This window comes from Rousettus aegyptiacus, unplaced genomic scaffold, assembly GCF_014176215.1.
Source record: "Rousettus aegyptiacus isolate mRouAeg1 unplaced genomic scaffold, mRouAeg1.p scaffold_m13_p_1, whole genome shotgun sequence".
Classification (NCBI taxonomy): domain Eukaryota; kingdom Metazoa; phylum Chordata; class Mammalia; order Chiroptera; family Pteropodidae; genus Rousettus; species Rousettus aegyptiacus.
The window spans coordinates 96,649,050-96,663,148 of NW_023416284.1; the positions used below are offsets into that span (position 1 = coordinate 96,649,050).

Genomic DNA, 14,099 nt, shown 5'->3' on the forward strand with positions numbered 1-14,099 from the left:
TCCCTTTTCTGCTCTTTTCTGACCTCTATAATCCCAAGAGTTAACTTTAGTTAAATGACAGCTGTACCTGACTTGGAGTAAGCCCTGGGAGGAAGGAAGCTAAGAGCAGCAACATTTCTGAATAGGAAACTTCATTTTCCTTTCTCTCTCTTTGTGCCCCTCTTCTTCTTCTATTGCCGGTGTGTCTGCTCTCCAGGCTTCTAGAACACAGGCCTCCACTGCCATAGTACTCCACCCACATGTGTCATTTCCTCTAATTATCTCTGTTTATCTAAACTGAGAAAGGAGTTGATGAAATGAAATGCACTAAGGTAGAATGATGCCTATTTCTATAGCTTAATCTTTAAAAGTTTATTATCTCATTTACCTAAATGAAGCTGAAACTGAAGTAATTTCAAGCTTAGGGGAGAAGAAGGATATTTTAGGCAGAGCATCCTAATCCCCCACCAGAAGTCTTTACTGTGGGATTAGGAAAGGGTGGAAAGGTGAGAGAGTTATATTGAGAATCCAGGTTGCAGCAGGGGTCAGCTGACTATCTTGCATCTTAACCTTTGACAGATTTGGTGTGACAGTGAATGACACAGATGGAGGGGAATTTTTCTCTTTGGATATGTTAGACACCTCTACAGCACTATCGTATGCCTGTACTTGGTGAAAAACAGGGTTTTAAATCCCAGAGTCAATCCTCTGTCAAACAAAACTATTCCACAAAAATGGTAAATTCAACACTGAACCAATGAGCCTGGGAATAAAGAGGTCCTGTGGGTTCTGTTTGCTAATAGCAAGAATTGATTATTTCACACTGCAAATGTAATTAAATTGGAAGGGGTAATGAGCAATGAAGTTATGAAATGAATATAGTAACCAATTAGGTTTTTACTTCTGCTTAGAATTTCTTTAAGGAGCCTATCCATTGTATATCCAAGCTAACATAATCAGTTTAACAGACCTTGATGAGTTTGGAGAAAGCAATAGACTGGTAAATCCTGTCTATCTTCCTGTAGAACCTTATCAAAAGACTATCTTGAGCCTTGGTGAGAAAAATCACAGAAAAACCCACATTAGGCAGAGCATCGTTTTCCCATTATCTCATACATACCAAATGCTGTTCTGATCCTGCTTGTGTTTACATAATAAAGTGGGTCAAAGGAATTCATTGCGATCATAAACGGCAAGAGAAATGCTAGACCCAGTAGCTGCTAGACTTAATGGAATGGAAAAAAATTGAAATTTAACCTATGAGTCAGTAAATCGACCATTTAGATAGTTCTGGACCAGTAAGTATGGCAAGACATTTGTTTAATTTAGTACAGACTAAGAACAGAACAGGACGTACTAGAAAAGCCACACACAGAAAATAAAAGAGTTGGTGTATGCACATGCATGTGATGTGTTATGTGAAAGTGTGTATTGTGTGAGCATCTGTGGTGTGTATGCATGAAAGTCTAAGTTCATAGACATATATCTCCATAGCTGTGATTGATGGAAATCATTTAGAGTCACTCTGTTATTTGTGTTAAGCGATGAGCATTGCAGACTAATAGTTTAAAAAGGCTCAATTGCTTTTTCTCATGTCATATCAGGAGGCTGTAAAACACTGAGGTAACAAATGTCATTGAGATTTTACTGTAATATGGGAGAATGACTGAGCAACATAGAGCTTGAAATATAAAGTACTATACTATAGTCTTATAAAAGAATATGTCACACCTTAGCTTGTGATCGCTAATATAAATTTCTACTGAGAGGAAAAGAAAAAGATACCATGCCTATATCCAAAGTCCAAATGGTGCTTACACCTCAATTACACTGTTTGGTTGTGAGGCCTGAAGGGTAAGCCAGTTGCTACATAGCACTTCTTGGAAGGACCATTGTCTTACTCCCATTAAACTCTTGTAGGTAAGGTCACTCAAGTGCTGCAAAATGTCACTCAGACCATCAGATGGTAAATGTTGAGCTTCTAGAGAAATAAAACTTCTAAAAAGAGATATGTAAATGAGCTCAACGGCACATCTGGGGAGGGGAGTCCCATTACTTAAAAACTCAGGGTAGTCTTGAGTTGATTTTCATCATACAAATGAAGATGAAAAACTACAATGCTAAAGGTTCCCTTTGTTATATCTGTCCACTTCACAAAGACATATGGCATCATGCACAGAACTGAGTCCTGGAAGGTTCTACATCTAGCTGCCCTGATTATACGGTTAGTCAAGTTAGAGTGGAGAGTACTTCAGTGAAGGAAAGTAGTATATATAATAGTTCTATTTTGGTTTGTCAGCAGGAGGAGACTTAGGCTCAGAGTATTTTTGGGGATCTGAAAAATTTCTAAAGGAGTAAGTCACATTATTAAAGACAGTATTGGTTTCAAAACTTATTTCCCCAAATAACCATATATAAATAAATGACTGGGCTCTAAGAACACGCTAACAACAAGATATAGAGTTTATCATGTCATGGTCTGAGTCAGTACTAGGCACTGACAATAAATCCAAAGAATAAATAGCTGAATACAGTAATACCAAGTGAACTCTACTTGTAGCAAAATATGTTCATGGGGAGTACTGTACAGCAGGTTTTTCAGTGTCCTACTGAGCACAGCATCCTATGAGATGTTGACAGGCATCCTGAGGCAAAAGTTTGAGAAACATTATGTTCTATAATACCCCTGTCCACTTTCTGGGACCAGAAATCTTGAATTCCACTAGTCCAGGAAGAAACAGATGAAGAACAAAGAAAAAAATGGTACTAACATGAAAATCAACTCCACCTGCCTCTCCCCACCACTCAAAAGGGGAGTCCTGCAGCAGTCCTGCATGCTAATGGACACATAAGGTCTCCTTATTCCTCTTCTGGAGCAGTTCCTGAGAAGCTACCTAGAATCTCAAAACAAGGAAACATTGCAACAAAGAAAAAGGCCAGGGGTATGTTGTCAGATAAAATATAAGATTTGCCAGTTAAATTTGAATTTCAGATATAGAATGAATAACTTTTTAGTATTCACTCTAAGTATGTCCCAAATATTGAATGAGACCCACTTACACTAAAAAAATAAATAAATAAAATTTATTGTGTATCTTAAATTCAAATTGAACTGAGTGTCCTCTATTTTTATTATTGAGATCTGGTAGCCCCAGCCAGAAGGCATACCTCTTCTGTCAGTTTCAGAACAGTGCTCAACACAAAAAATTTTATGAGGCTCAAGACATTCAAAAAAATGGGTTGCTGTAGGATTATCATGAAATCTGTTTACCAAAAGAACTCAAAAGATTCATGAGCATAACTAGAAATGAGGGAATGAGATGAGGAGACAGATCATCTTGAAATACAGCTGGAGGGGGTGAAGCAGTATTTCTGAGCAAAGCTTTCTGGCTGAGGGAGGTTAAGAAGCAGAGTAACAGATGACAAAAGGTTTTTCGAACAATGGCTGAGGTTCTAATAAAAAAGATTAACTTTGTATGTGCGCAGCAGAGAAAGGCTTATTGTTTCCAATTGTGGCCTTTCCCATAATAGCCACTCCCCCACCTAAGCATATATACTGATTGCAGTAAATATTAACAACATAATCATAAACATGAAAACGAGTGAAACCTAAGTGCAGCAGGAGCAAAGTGGTAAATTCTGGCTTGGGTTGTCAGAGCAATGGATAGACGTTTTATAAAGATCATGTCTTATGCTACAAATAAAGTCAGGGTTCATCTATCATGTTTCCAAAATACGTTCCCTCCTGAACACACTGACAGAAACCATTTTCATCTTTGTTGGTATAAATCCCAGAAAATCATATTTGAAAAAGGAAGTGCTGATAGAATTCTCAGACTCCTGGGTGAAGGCAAGTGATATAGCTCGGTGCAATTATTGTCTCTCGTCGCAGGATGAAGTCTGATTATGTTAGGGCCATGGGAAGCAACAGAGTTAAAACTGTCAGACAGAAAGTTTAAGGATTCGCAGCTCTGTGCCTGACCCAAATTAAACAGACCAGTAAAAGGAGTCTTGATTCAATTCTATTTCTTTTAATTTATGTCTCTATGTTACCTCCAGAGGGGGCTCAGGGAAGTCCTCTGAATGGTGAAGACATATTTAGGAGGTTACAATTTAGGAAATACAATACCAAATTTATAAATATCTGACTTAGGAATGACCCATATCTTCAAAGCCACAAAATTACTGCCACCAATGCAAGAACAGCCCACAAGTCGATGCCCCCAACCCTAGGAAAGCTGCTGCTACTGCTGGAATCAACCAGAACTCCATCAACAGAAGAGGATATGGGGGCCATACCAACTGCCTCCCCACAATGTTGGGAAAAGTCTAACCAAAAGAGATTTTCCAAAGCCTTTCCAACCCTTTCCATGCTGTATCTTTATCCTAACCTCACGGGGTCCTGTGATTTCATTGGGAGTGGAAAATTCCAGAAGCCAGCTGATCTTTCCCTCACCCCAATTCCAACACATCATCCAGGGAGAGTTCATTTCGAAGGGAATCTGGAGAAGCATACTATTTAAAAACCAATATGAGATTGAATCTGCTACACTCACTGGGCCTGTACCCTCAAGAATAATCAATCCTACCGTGACTTTTATCCCTGTCATCTTTGGCCACCCACAAAATGTAAGCCCCTCCAGGCAACTGTCATCTCACATGTTATTCTTTACCTCCTTGTCCTACCTCTATCTCATCTCACCCATTCTTCCTTCCACTTCTAGCCTTCTTGAGAATCTGTCCTACTTCACCCTCTGGACCCCACATTCCATTGTTAATTAGTCTCTCCCACATGCTCAATATTCTCGAACATCTCCTTCACCTCTTTCTCTTCACTAAAATCTGACATTTTCCTAAAGGAAAACTGCCTTATCTGGAGCTGTCTCAAGTAGGGGGTGTTCATTCTCCTACGATATAAATACCAGAAGGGCTAGAGATAGTATTGGCCTTCTTCTGACTCACAAATGTCATTTTAAAATCATTATTTTTTAATGGCAAGGCCAAAATTTTTCCTCTTTTGAGATCTTTGCCACTTAGTCCTGCTCTCTCTGATTCTAAAATTTAAGGCTACTCAGTATACATTGGTCCAATGAGTGAATAACCACCCAGCTACCATAAGCAGATTTGTGCTTCTGGCTCAGGGTTTTCTTTTCCATCCCGTTTCCTGCCAATATCCTGAATGACTTCAACATCACAGAAAAAGTCCATTTTACAATCTTAGCCTCAAAGTGAGGCTACCTCCAGTAATCTGTGTGACCAGTCCTGGCTCACTTCCTTACCTCCTACTCTTCAATCTAGTACAGGGAGCTTTTTGCCTCCACACTCTTTGAAATTGCTTTGGCAAATGTCACTGATTGCTTCCCATCCAAATCCAATAGACTTTGTAGTTCTCATATAACTTGACTACTCTGCAACATTCGATATTGTTAACCACATCCATCTCCTTGAAACTCAATCTTTAGCCTGGCTTCTGGGATCTCACTCTCTCTTGACTCTCTCTTGCCTCTCCCAATTCTCCTTTGCTAGTTCTTCTGCTTCAGACTACTCCATTAATACTTAGTGTTCTGCCATTGGTCCTTTTTTCCTTGCTAACCAACTCTTTGGATTACCTTATCCTCTCTCATGGCTACAAGTCTATGATCCATATTTCTAATTAACTTGTTGTCTTGAGCATTAAAGTTATGTACTTAATTAGTTTAGACTCCTATCTATTATTCATTCTCAACATATCCATAATTAAACTAATAAACTCTCCCTTCAAACCTGCTTCTCTTCATGTATTCACTGCCTTGGTAAATGGCACCATATCCACTCAGAAACCTGAGAATTATCCTAGATTGTTCTTTCCATTCTAATCAGCTGCAAATCAGTTCTCCTTCCTATGTACCTTTTACACATTTCTCATATTTTCAATTCCTACTGTGGCTGGTTTGATTCAGGCCCTAATAATTTTTTATTTTGAGTGCTACCTCATCCTAGCTACCTTACTTCTAGTTTCCAGTTACCGAGTCCATTGCTCTTAGTGATCTTTCTTTAACAGAACTCTGACCACATTACTCTCCTGTTATAAAGCCATAATGGCTCCCCACTGCCAAAAAAAAAGTTCTAAATTTGAAAGCATGGCTTATAAACTTCTCATGAGCCGGTCCTTTTTTCAGATTTATATCTTGCTAAACACTATCCTATCCACATAAACCCTGTAATCCAGCCAACGCAGATGTTTGAACATCACAAACATACTTTTCTTCCCTCCTCTATTCATTCTGCCAGACATAAATGTAATGACTCTTTGAATATTTTATTCAAATACCTCCTCTCCCATGCAGGCTTTCCTAAACCTACCCAGGAAAAGTTGACCAGTCCTCTTCCATGTCCTATGGTACCCTCTATGCATGTTCACCACAGGTCCCTCTGCTAGATTGAAAACCCCTTAACAGGTACTAGGTCACATTCATCTTTTAATTTACGATTCCTAGCACAATGCCAGATAAATAGCCTAAATTCAGTGAATGCTGCTAATTAAATGAATTAATAGTAGCCCTTGCTCCTTCAGCTAGGAATAGTGTTTCATGCTTCTCAGAGCCTCTGTAGTAGAATGTCTTACATTCTCCACTTCATCTAGATGGCACAGTACTTCACATGTTCTAGAGAGTAAATATATAATTGGTGAAAGAGAAACGTTTTATTGCCATGTCTGGAAAGACTGCCTGTGTATATGCATATATGCATGCATGCGTGTGTGTGTGTGTGTGTGTGTGTGTGTGTGTGTGTGTGAGAGAGAGAGAGAGACAGAGACAGACAGACAGACAGACAGACAGAGAGAGACTGAGAGAGAGACAGAGAGAAAGAGGGAAAGAGGCAGAGAGAAAGAATATCTTCTGTTTCTCTGCTGACGGGGTGATAAAGCATGGGTCCTTGGCATCCCACATAGCAATGCAGAATATATTTTGTCATAGAAACAATGCTAAAAATAGTGACTACACAATTCCTATAATAATTCGGCTTAATGGGTCATAATACCATAGAGCTACATTATGGGTAATAAAGTTATATAATTCAGTTAAATTAAAGACTACATTGGTATTTTAGGTCTTGTGTAAAACTTACTACCTGTGGTGCATATTGTGATGTGCCATCCAGATATCTCTTAAAGAATTAAGGACCTTAAGAATAAAATACCTAGGGGTTTCTAGGCAAGATTGTGAAGTAGATAGACGCTGTCCTTGACTCCTCTAATGACCACATCAAAATTACAGCTAAACTACAGAACAAAAATCATTGAAAATTGCCTAAAGTCTAGCTAAACAGAAGTCCTACAACTGGGGACATATAGAAGAAACCACCTTGAGACTGGTAGGAGGGGTGGAGACACAAAATGAACTGGTCCAACACGTGTGTGGCAGTTAAAAATCACAAATTATATCTCCGCTGTGGAGGTCCTCCCTAGAGGAGTGAGGGGTCCCAGCTTCACACCGAGCTCCCCAGCCCAGGGTTCTAGTTCCAGGGAGAGAAGTCCCCACAAAATCTGGATGTGAAAAATCAGCAGAGATTGTAAGTGAGACAGAGAGCTCTGAAGTCCCAGGTGTTCCTCCTAAAGGGGAGTACATGAACTCACTTGTTCTGAGCTCCAGTGCTGAGACAGCCGCTCAGAAGGCATCAAGGACATACAGGGAGGAAATGAATTGTCTGGCTTCAGGGCAAGAACTGGAGAGGCAGCTTTCTCCCAGATAGAAGTGTTGGCAGAAGCCATCGTTTCTTTGTTGAGCCCTCCCGCTCTGGGCATGCAAAAGCAGGCAGCCACCATATCTGAGTCTCCTGGCTAGCAGTGGTTGTCAGGCCTGATTATTCCCTGAGATCCTGTTCCATCCAACTTGTGGGTCCATCCAAACTGCTTCCAGTTCTTTTCTGTATAAATGGCCTATCTCGGCTCATGCTATGGACTTTCATAAAATCTCTCAAAGGTTCACAAAAGCCAAACAAACAGCATCCGGCCTCAGAATGCCCTGTACCTCTTGCTGAGCAGCTCCATTCATGGCACTAGCAGCAGCCAGCCTTCGTTAGTGGCTTGGCCTCTCAAGTTGCCTCCGAGCCCAGCATGGCTGTGGGCCATCTGCAGATTGCTTGGTGGACTCATGCTAGATGGACCTAGGCTGTGGCTGAACTTGGCCTGTGGTGGGGCCCCTCCCAGGAGGTCCTGGGGCCAGTATGCCCGGTGGCTAGCTTCAGACTGAGCTGGAGTACCACTTGGAGGTGCATCCAAAGATGACACACCCAAAGGGCAGACTTGGAAGGCACCAGAGCTCTGCTAAAGTGAATACTGCTCTGTAGGGTGAGCACCTGCACAACAGTTCCTTCACTGTAGTCACCTGCCAGTACTCACAACCAATCAGCCCAAGGGTCAACCTTTCTCATTGACATGCAAACAGCAACCAAGGCTCAACTACAACAGGAGGGCACACACAACCTACATAAGGGACACATGTGGAGCACCCAGCTCAGGTGACCAGGGAAGACTGTGCCACTGGGCCCCAGAGGATACCTACTACATAAGGCCACTCAACTAAGACCAGGAGATAGAGCAGCCCTATCCAACACATAAAAATAAACACAGGGAAGCAGCCAAAATGGGGAGACAAAGAAACATGTCCCAAATGAATGAACAGAACAAAGCTCCAGAAAGAGAACTAAACAAAATGGAGACAAGCAATTTACGAGATGCAGAGTTCAAAATGCTATTTGTAAGGATGCTCAATGAACTTAGGGGAAGAGTAGATGAACTCAGCGAGAACTTTAACAAAGAAATAGAAAATATGAAAAAGAATCAGTCAGAAATGAAGAATACGATAACGTAAATAAAGAATACATTAGAGGGAAGCAATAATAGATTAGATGAAGCAGAAGATCAAATCAGTGATTTAGAAAATACAGTAGAAGAAAACACTTAGCCAGAACAGCAACAAGAAGAGAGTCCCCTCCCCCCATGAAACTAGTTTAAGGAGCCTCTGGGATAGCATCAAGTGTAACAACATTTGCATTATAGGTGTACTAGAAGGAGAAGAGAGAGAGCAAGAAAGTCAACATTACTTGAAGAAATAATTATGGAAGACTTCCCTAACCTGGTGAAGAAAATAGTAATACAAGCCCAAGAAATGCAAAAGTCCCAAATAAGATGAACACAAAGGGCCCACACCATGATACATCATAACTAAAATGTCAAAGACTAAAGCAAAGAGAGAATCTTAAAAGCAGCAAGAGAAAAGCAATTAGTTACCTACAAGGGAGCTTGCATAAGACTGACAGATGATTTTTCAACAGAAACTTTGAGGGCCAGATGGGATTGGCACAAAATATTCAAAGTGATGAAAAGCAAGGACTTACAACCAACATTACTTTACCCAGCAAAGCTATCATTTAGAATAGAAAGACAGGTAAAGAGCTTCTCAGACAAGAAAAAGCTAAAGGAGTTCATCAACACCAAACCACTATTAAAAACAATGTCAGACTTCTTTTAAAAGAAGTAGAAGGGAAAAAAATGATTAAAAATATAAATAATAAAATGGAAATAAATATATATCTCAATAATTGCACTAAATGTAAATGGATTAAATGCTCCAATCAGAAGATAGGATTGCTGAATGGATGAAAAAAAAAAACAAGATTCCTTCAAGAGATCCACTTTGGATCGAAAGACACACAGACTGAAAGTAAAGGATAGAAAAAAAATATTTCATGAAAATGGAAACAAACAAAGAAAAGATGAGGTAACAATAATTATACCAGACAAACTAGACTTTAAACAAAGGCTCTAACAAGAGATAACGAAGGACCCAGTAACCCCATTTCTGGGTATATACCCAAAGAAACCCAAAACACTGCTTTGAGGGGACATATAAATTCATATGTTCATTGCAGTGTTATTTACAATAGTCAAGATACGGAGGCAACCTGGGTGTCCATCAATGGATGAATGGACAAAGAAGAGGTGCTACATATATACAATGGAATATTACTCAGCCATAAAAAAAGAATAAAATCTTGCCATCTACAATATCACGAATGGACATAGAGGGTATTGTGCTGACTGGAGTAAGTCAGACAAAGACAAATGCCATATGATTTCATTTACATGTGGAACCTAAACAACAAAACAAACAAAACAGAAACAGACTCATAGATAGAGAGAACATGTTGATAGCTGCCAGATGAGCTGGAGGAGGGGAGTTAGTGAAAAAAGGGGACAGAATTAAGAAGTACAAAGTGGTAATTACAAAATAGTCATGGGAATATAAAGTATAGCATAAGGAATATAGTCAATAATATTGTAATAGCTATGCTGACATCAGATGGGTATTAGATTTATTGGGGTGATCGCCTCATAAGTTATATAAATGTGTAATCACTATGTTGTATAACTGAAGCTAATGTAATATTGTATGCCAACTATAATTGAAAAATAAAAATAAAAGTTATTAAAAAATAATAAAATATCTAGAAATAAATTTAACCAAGGAAGTTAAAAATTTGTATACAGAAGACTACAAGACATTAATGAAAGACATTGAAGAACACAAATAAATGAAAAGATATTCCATGGATTGCAAGAATCAATGTTGTTAAAATGTCCAAAGCGATCTACAGATTCAATGCAATCCTTATCAAATTTCAATGACATTTTTCAAAGATATAGAACAATCCTAAATTTTTATGGAGTCAGAAAAAAATTCCAAATAGCCAAAGCAATCTTGAGAAGGAACAAAAAGCTGGAGGCATCTCATTCCCTGATTTCAAACTGTATTATAAAGTGATAGTAATTAAAACAGTATGGCATTGGCATAAAAACAGACACGTAGATCGATGCAATAGACTTGAGAGTGTAGAAATAAACCCATGCATACATAGTCAATTAATTTATGACAAAGGAACCAAGAATATACAATGGGGAAAGGATGGTCTTTCAATAAATGGAATTGGAAAGTCTGGACAGTCACATGCAAACAAATGAAACTTGATTACTATCTTACATCATGTATAAAAATTAACTCAAAATGGATTAAAGATTTGCATGTAAGATCTGAGACCATAAAGCTCCTAGAAGAAAACATAGGCTGTAAACTCCAAGACATAGGTTTTGGCAATGTTTTCTTGAATCTGACACCAAAAACAAAAGCAAAAAAAGAAAAATAACTAAGTGTAAATACATCATGCCAAAATGCTTCTGCAAAGCAAAGAAAGAACAGTAATGAAATAAAAAGGCAAACTACTAAATGAGAGAAAATATTTGAAAATCATATATCTGAGAAAGGGCTAATATCCGAAATACATAAAATATTCATATGACTCAATAGCACACACACACACACACACACACACACACACACACACACACACACACAAAACCCACAATAATTTGATTTACAAATGAGTGGAAGACCTGAATAGATATTTTCTCCAAGAAGATATACAGATGGCCAACAGGTACATGAAAAGGTACTAAACATCATTAATTATCAGGAAAATTCAACTTAAAACCACAATGAGATATCACCATACATCTGTCAGAACGGCTATTATCAAAAAGACAAGAAATAACAAATGTTTATGAGGATGTGAAGGAAAGGGACCCCTGGTGCATTGTTGGTGGAAATGTAAATGGTGCAGCTACAATGGAACACACTATGGAGGTTCCTCAGAAAATTGAAAATAGAACAACCATGCGATTCAGCAATTCCACTTTTAGGCATTTATCCAAAGAAAATGAAAATACTAACTCAGAAAGATATATGCATCCCCATGTTCATCGCAACATTATTTACATTAGCCAAGATATAGAAAAAAATTAAGTGCTCATTGATGAATAAAATGGATAAAAAATTTGTGATACACACACAACATACAATGAAATCTTATTTAGCCATAAAAAGAATGAAATTTTGCCATTTGTCACAATGTGGATGGACTTTGAGGGCATTACGCTTGGTGAAATAAGTCAGACAGAAAAAGACAAATACCATATGATCTCTCTCATATGTGGATTCCAAAAAACAGAAAATGGGATACAGTGAAGAGATTGGTGAATGCCAGAAGTGAGGGTTGAAGAAGGGTGGTGGGAGAAATAACATTTAAGGAAAAAAACAAAAGAATGAAGGATTTATTCCTCTAGCTGCTGGGAGCACATTGACCCTATTTAAAGATTTTCTCAGCTGAAAAAAACTGCCTCTTTTAAAGCCATGCCACCTTCTAGGGGCAGGCCCATATCCAATGACTGATAGACATGAGTTTAGAAAGGCCCTGTCCCATTACCTGAATGGGAGATGATTCTGAAAGGCCGACTCAGCTCCAGAGTCCCTGAAGCCTTTGTCAGGACTGCATTGCAGCTCAGCTTCTCCCTCTGCCAAGTTCTGCTCTCATTTCCACAGATCTTGGTCTCAAGGATCCTCCCCAATAAACGTTTAACTCAGACTTTAATTCCCAGGGAACTCAACCTACTTTTATATGGGGAAATAAAACGTGAGCTCAATATAATCAACCGAAGAATTCATTTTTTAATGCAATGTTCAATAAAATGAAAGTTACCTGTGTTCTGACACAAACCTCATATTTACGACCTTGCATCCTAGAGCCAAAAGATAGGGTTCCCATGCCCAAGACCATCCTTTACTTTTCTGTTGCATACAAATAAATCACTTAGGGCAACTGATCTTCCATAATTGTTTGCTTAGAGTACTCTACCAGACCTGAGTGGAGTACCTTCCCCTAGCAATAATTGAAAGGAGATTTGAGGGTATCACTCCTATTTGAAGAATTAATTTGCTTGAGTAGACAATATTTAATCTACTTTATGGACGTAACTGAAAGAAATATGGCCAATCTTTCTCCCCAAGCTTCAGGACAAGATAAGAACCATAGCATTATCCCAGAATATGATTTTTCCTACAACGGGGGGGGGTGGGGGGTGGGGAGGGGGGAGGGAGATGTTGGCCTGCATTTTACCTGTTGCTCTTGTGATTCTAGAACAATACTCATTCATACTGATGAAAATAAATACACAGGCAAACACCACAATATATGCAACCTTTTCTCCCTTTCAGGTTCATTCCTCTATCATCTTCTCACTGTCAGCAGCAGATCTCTCTTCTAAGTCACTTCACTGAGCACTTGGTTTCAAGGTTCATGGTCTTCCTTTACATATCTAACCTAGCAATTTTGATAGGCAATTTTAATGTTCATAGGGAATAGGTATCCATTTTACTGAAATATTTTCTGCCTCTTTGATACCTCTAATTCTTTGAATCCTCCCCACATTTGGAATCTGTGTTCTCTTTCCTGACTATACTGTTTTACTCAAAGGTGTGGAATTGATGGCTGACTGGCCTATGATTTTGTAGGAACCCTCAACTATCTAGGCCCTTTTCTCGAGCATTCATTATACTTAAAGGCAGCTTTAGCTATCTATTTATCTCCCCCACTACATTAAAAAAATTCTGAGATGCTCATAGATGGTGACTTCCAAAACAGAAAGATAGATAAGGCATATGGGCTGATGGGTATCTGCTGAATCTAAATATTGGAAGGTGAGTCCCATCTAAAGCCATGCCACTTTCCTTTAGAAAACACACTGACTTCTATTTGTTTGTTTGCTTTTTAAGTTTAATGATCTTATTAGAATCACAAAGATGATCAGATAAAACAAACATTTAGAAGTGGGTATGAGCCTTGATTTTGGACCTAAAAGCAGAAACCTGTTCTTTCTTTCTTCTTCTTTTCTCTCTCACTGCTCCCTCCTTTCTCTCAAAATGCTGCAAATAGGAGGGATGTAAAGATATATTTCTCAGAGGTAGCACTTGGAGCAAACCTTGGCTAACTGGTCAGTACTATGCTCTGCAGAAGTGAGATTGGCCATAGAGTTATAGAGAAAGGAAGATTTATTTACTGACTACCTCTTTAATTGCATTTATGGAAAAATGCAAAGATGAAAGTGGTCAGTTTCAAAAGTGAGGGTAAACTGGGTCATGAGAAACTTGAAATGCAAGAGGTGAGCATTTGAGGCATACAACAAACCAAACTGGAAAGGATCTCAGAAAAATATCATTTCTATTCTTTTTCTCTAGTTGGTTAATGGG

At 38.8% G+C, this 14,099-nt stretch overlaps 1 protein-coding gene across 8 annotated transcripts in view; it reads right to left on the reverse strand.

The window, feature by feature from the left end:
* KIF6 (kinesin family member 6) overlaps window positions 1-14,099 on the reverse strand; it is a 353,330-nt gene that overhangs the window by 170,745 nt on the left and 168,486 nt on the right. Inside the window, exon 2 of one of the 8 annotated variants that reach the window (XM_036217605.1) lies at window positions 12,280-12,464. The exons of 6 other annotated variants lie outside the window; for them this stretch is intronic. The gene's annotated coding sequence lies outside the window, so the exon portion shown is untranslated. Of the gene's footprint in view, window positions 1-12,279; window positions 12,877-14,099 lie in introns of those variants that run through there. One more of the 8 variants, XM_036217606.1, reaches the window with a different exon arrangement.